The sequence below is a fragment of the Trichechus manatus genome, unplaced genomic scaffold (assembly GCF_000243295.1).
Source record: "Trichechus manatus latirostris isolate Lorelei unplaced genomic scaffold, TriManLat1.0 scaffold00105, whole genome shotgun sequence".
Lineage (NCBI taxonomy): Eukaryota > Metazoa > Chordata > Mammalia > Sirenia > Trichechidae > Trichechus > Trichechus manatus.
Genome location: NW_004444041.1, coordinates 7,908,115 through 7,914,413, shown reverse-complemented (window position 1 = coordinate 7,914,413; position 6,299 = coordinate 7,908,115).

Below are 6,299 nucleotides of genomic sequence, written 5' to 3'. Positions count from 1 at the left end.
ATGGACCACAGCTACCACGACCTCTACCAGACTGAGCCCAGTACAGCTAGATGGTGCCTGGCTACCACCACTGACTGCTTTGACCAGGATCACAACAGAGGGTTCTGGACAGAGCTGGAGAAGGATGTAGAACAAAATTCTAATTCACAAAAAAAGACCAGATTTACCGGTCTGACAGACTGGAGAAACCCCATCGTATGGCCCCCAGACACCCTTTTAGCTCAGTGGTGAAGTCACTCCACGGTTCACCATTCAGTCGGGGATTGGACAGCCCCATAAAACAAAATAGGACTAATGAGGCACAACAGTCCAGGGAAAAGGACTAGAAGGCAGGAGGGGACAAGAAAGCTGGTGATAGGGAACCCAAGGTTGAAAAGGGACAGTGTTGACATGTCGTGGGGTTGTTAACCATTGTCATTGGGTAATATGTATACTAACTATTTAATGAGAAACAATTTGTTCTGTAAACCTTCATCTAAGAGTACAAAAAAAACTATCTATGTGAGATCAAATTGACAACAGCAACTCAGGGGGTTTGATAGGAAGCCTAGGGGGCAGTGAGTTGAAGATAATGGTGATGGAATAATTTGAAAAGATAGTGACAATAGCAGCACAACTGGAAGAATATAATCGATGTCGCTGAATGGTACATGTAGAAACTTTTGAAATGGTGTAACTTTGGCTATGTATATTTTCACCAAAAAAAAGTCCTCCAAGGTGGAGAAGGGAGATGATTGACATGTCGTGGGGTTGTTAACCAATGTCATAAAACAATATGTGTACTGACTGTTCAATGAGAAACTATTTGTTCTGTAAATCTTCATCTAAAGTACAATTAAAAAAAAAGGTCAAAGGACTTGAATAGACATTTCTCCAAAAAAGACATACAAGTGGCCAACAAGCACATGAAAAGATGCTCAGCATCATTAGTCTAAGATACAGCTATTGGTCTCTTCACATCCAGAGCAAAGGAGAGTGAAGAAAACCAAAGACTCTGGGAGCAATTAGTCCAAAGGACTAATGAACCACATGAACCATGGCCTACATGACCCTGATGCCACAAGAACTAGATGGGGCACGGCTACCACTACCAATTGCTCTGACTGGGTTACAAGAGAGGGTCCCAGTCAGAGTGGGAGAAAAATGTAGAACAAAAAATAAAATTCACAAAAAAGACCAGACTGGTCTGACAGAGACTGGAGGAACCCCCAAGACTGTGACCCTAAGACACCCTTTAGTACTGGAACTAAAGCCATTCCCAGAGATCACCTTTCAGCCAAACCATAGACAGGCCAATAAAATAAACAATAACACCCGAGAGAAATGTGCTTCTTAGAACAATCAATTATATCAGATCAAAAGGGCAACATTTGCCCAAAAGCAAAGATGAGAAGGCAGGAAGGAGTAGAAAATCAAGCCGAAAGAAAACAGGGATCCTAGGGCAAAAATGGGGAGAGTGCTGACACATTGTGGGGGAATTGAATCAATGTCATGGAACACTTTATGTACAAACTATTGAATGGGAAACTAATTCGCTCTGTAAACTTTCAGCTAATGCACAATAAAAAACAAAACAAAAAATAGGTATTTATGGGCTCACAAAACTGATAATTATAGGAGTGTAATGGCTACAGGCATGTTTGTATCTGCTTTAAGGTTCTCAAAGTGGTCTGGGGCCCTCTAGGGGTAACTGAAACCTTCTTGGGTCCTTGAGATAGAAACTATTTTCATAATCATACTAATATATTATTTGCTTTTTTTTCCCCTCTAACAAGTATGCAGCGGAATTGTCCAGCAGTTACAAGATATGTGATACTGTAAGAAATTGAATGCAAAAGCAGCTAGTAGAATCCAGCTGTCTTCTATTAAGGCATCCATTAAAGAAATTTCCAAATATATTAAACAATGCCATCTTCTTAGTAATTTCTTTTGTTTGGAAAAAGAGTTATTTTTTGTAAAAATATGTCAGTTATTTTAACATGTGATGAATTTATTATTTTAAACAATTTAAAAATAAATATTTATTAATAAATATTTTAAATGTTCTTTTAATCTTCTAATATGATAAATATTTATAGATATAAGACACATAAATAAAAGTTCTTTGGTGTCCTCAATAACTTTTAATAGTATAAAGGGGTCCTGAAGGATCCTTGGTTGTGCAATTGTTAAGTGCTTGCTTACTGACCAAAATGTTGATGGTTTGAACCCACCCAGTGGCTCTGCTGGAGAAAGACCTGGTGACCTGCTCTTGTAAAGATTGTCATTGTTGTTAGGTGCCTTTGAATTGGTTCTGACTCATAGCAACCCCATGTATAACAGAGCAAAACATTGCCCGGTCCTGTGCCATCCTCAAAATAGTAGGTATGTTTGAGCTTACTGTTGCAGTCACTGTGTCAATCCATCTCATTGAGGGTTTTTCTTTTTCGCTCACCCTCTACTTTACCAAGCATGATGTCCTTCTCTAGGAACTGGTCCCTCTGGATAACACGTCCAAAGTACGTGAGACGAAGTCTTGTCATCTTTGCTTCTAAAGAGCATTCTGATCATACTTCTTCTAAGACAGATTTGTTCGTTCTTCTGGCAGTCCATTGTATATTCACTATTCTTCACCAACACCATAATTCAAAGTTATTAATTCTTCTTTGGTCTTCTTTATTCATTGTCTAGTTTTTGCATGCTGTTGTAGTGGAAAAACCAAGGGTCTGTTTAAGTTTAAAAACACAGAGTTGTATTATGGTGAAAAAGCATTTTGCAAAATGGGAAACAGTGCCAGAATAATCTGAACAAAGCAGTTCAGGGAGCCACAGTAATACAGAAGTTTATGAAGGGGAAAAAAATGCACATAAAGGGGGTGCAACTGGGACATTTCTGATTGGTTAACATTTGCAAAGTTGCAGAATCTCTGTTGACACGTGCAGGAGTTGGCCTCTTTTACAAGAGTGGCTCCAGGTGACAGGATCTGATGGACCGTGAGTTTCCTGTTAAGATTTTTTAAAAAAATGTATTTTGTAACTTTTTAGATTTAGTAATTTATTATGTTTAACCTTTGCTTTTGAAGTAGACTGCACGAAGAATAAAATGAACACTTCAATCAATCTAATATTTAAAGAGAATTTTTTTATTTTAGTAGCAAGAAACTCAATTCTTTGTTATTTGACATTAAAGCTCTTAATAATTTCATAAATTAACAAACTTTAACTAAACAGATAAAAACTCTAATCATATCAAATGATTCCCTGTTAATAAACCTATTAAATTTCTTGTCTTTATTACTTATGCTCTGTGATACAACCATTGGAGTGACAAAAATGAGCATACTCATTACCAGACCCAAATATATATATATCTTTTGAGGGCATAAAAGTTAAGGGCCCATAAATTTTAATTATAATGAATATCCACTAACTCAATTTTAAGACTAGTAGGTAAACTAGAAACCTCAGCAATTAATTTAAGCTTATATATTATAAAACGTAATTATTATTGGAGCCCTGGTGGTGCAGTGGTGAAGAGTTTGGCTGCTAACCAAAAGCTCGGCAGTTCGAATCCACCAGCTGCTTCTTGGAAACTGAACGGGGCAGTTCTACTCTGTCCCATGGGATCACTATGAGTCGGAATCGACTCAACAGCAATGGGTTTGTTTTATTGATTTTATTACTGAAATAAGTTTATTAAAAAAAAAAAACCACCGCTGTTGAGTCAATTCTGACTCATAACGATCCTATAGGGTTACTCTATGGAAGCAGACTGCCACATCATTCTCCTGCAGAGCCACTGGTGGTTTCAAACAACTGACCTGTAGGATAGCAGTCAATTGCTTTAACCACTGCACCTCCAGGGCTCCTTAAATTTGTTTAAATAGTCTATATTTTCTATTCAAACCTTTATTATTTATCTTATTTTCTTGGTAAGCAGTTTAGTCTTTCTTCTTATGAATAAATATTACTCCATTTCTTTAAATAAAACATATTTCATATAATATCTAGGTTAAGTTACTTAGAAAAATTTTGCTTTTGAGGTTGACATAAACATATCTTGGTCAGAACAAATTTATTTCATTAATTCCTGGGAATGTTAGGATGATTTAATTTATAAAAGTGCTTATTTATCATTATACTAATCAGAGTAAGTTCTTTGAAGAAATATTATAGTCTAATTTAATAATACCATCCAGAGGTAGGAGATTATTGTATTTTTGTAACTCTGTTTTAGCATGCTTTATAGAATTCTTTAGAGAAGCAATTTAGAATAATTTGTCTCTTTTTAAGACCTTGTTATACCAACTAAAATAAACAATCCATTCTTTTTTTTTTAGTGCACTTTTCAAATGGACTAATTTATATTAAAATTTCTCAGAGTAGTTATTAAATATCTAAATGTAAAAATAGGAACAAAAAACAGTTTTTCCTAGAAGAACAAAAAATTAAGACTTAAAAGACTGCCTTATGAGAGAAAAAAGTAGTGACTGTCAGTCATGACTTCCTGAGGTAAGAAAAAGACATAAAATGAAACCGAAAAACCACATATATCATTAAGAAGTTAAGTAAAATTTTAGACATATGGTACAAACCACAAAACATGGTTGGAGCATTTAGGCGTTATTATTTTCTCTAATGTCTTTTTATGAAAAATCCTGAAAACAAATGCTAGTTTCTAATTCTTCTTGATTTATACAAATATTTAGCTACAATTTTCTTTTTCTTTAAAACAGCTCAAGTTTAAATGTGCAGAAGATAAAATCAGTAAAACAAGACAGGAAACTTGAAAAAGAGAAATAGAAAAAAACCACATAAACTCACTTAGATTCATCACATAAGACAAATATATGGGGAAACCAGTTTCTTTAAATGGTTACTGAGATTCTAAATTACTTCAAATATATTTGATTTATAGTGTTTTAATATAAATCTCAAACTAGCATCCTGGTAGGGAGAGAAATCCAGGCTTATTTATTTAGGATGTTAAGAATAGGTTGAAATTTTGGTCTTTCAGAGTCAAATAAAACTCTTAGCAGGGACTGCCATGGGGTTGTTGGTTTGTGGCTTAACAACTTTGAGATTCCTCCATACCAGCCATATGATACCTGATTTCATTCTTTTGAAATTAATTTATTTTGCTGGCAAAACAACAGAAGGAATAAGGGTAGAACTCTGATTTTGAAGCTTCTTTTTTGTTTAACCTTAAAACTGCCTCCTTCGGGGAAGCTTTCAAAATTTAAAGCAGTGAATTTACACCTGCTATTGACTAAAATTTTAATACATACTAAATGAACAGCACTGAGGACGTTTCCCCTAGTAAAATTATTAAGGTGTCAAAATGAAGACTGACAAAACAAAACAGACAGAATAAAAGAGAATTCTCAAAGGACTCAATGCAAAAATGTGCAGTTTGATTTGAGAAGTCACTCATCCATCTGCAGTTCCTTAAGATCCATGGAAGTGGTTTTTGAGGTTTTCCAGGATAAAAAGGAAGCCCAGAAAGAAGGCTCTTGAGAATTTTAAAACTTATTTTAGAAACTGAAAGAACTGAAAGGTGCATGAAAAGATCTCTGTCCATTTAGAGAAATTTAAACTTTTCCAGCCATTTATGGCTAGAATAGAAGGAAACAAACAAAAACAAAAACAAAAACAAAAAACTTAAGAAAATTAAAGTGATTAGAAGCCACCCTGGAGTTCTGATTGTAATTCTGAAGCCCAGGATTTTTTTTTTTTTTTTAAACCTAGTATCGAGTATCAAACCTCTGGAAACCTAGTATCAAGAATTCAGCCAGATGTGTGGATAGTGAACTGAAAGTAAAAAGAGGAATTTGGCAAGGGACAGAAAGAGAAGTGACAGGTGCCTGAGAGTTTGATTTCTACCAGTTTATTAAACCTCAAGATAGTATCTTTTAGGAAGACAATTTTACTGTTTTACAGTTTTATGTGAGAGTCCCCAAGGGATATTTTCCGTTTTGGATTTATTATTCTCCATTTCTCCAGTTAACGAAAAGTGCACAGTAAAGTCAGAATCAAAATGTCCAAACTTGTAAACAGAAATGCTTAACCCAAACCTACAAGCAGACCAACAATTTTAGACAAAGTGCCTGGACCTGCAAGCAGAAACACTTAACCCAAACCTGCAGGTGGACAAAACAATGTTAACTGAAGTGCCCGGACCTTAGGTGGAAATACTTAAACTTACAGGTGGACAATCAATTTTCTTTAATGGCATCCCAGTAGAGGGAGCTCAAAGCTCACACAGAAATGAACCAACGCAGGGAGAAAGGAAAAACAAATCTAGGCTGAATAAAAATGAAA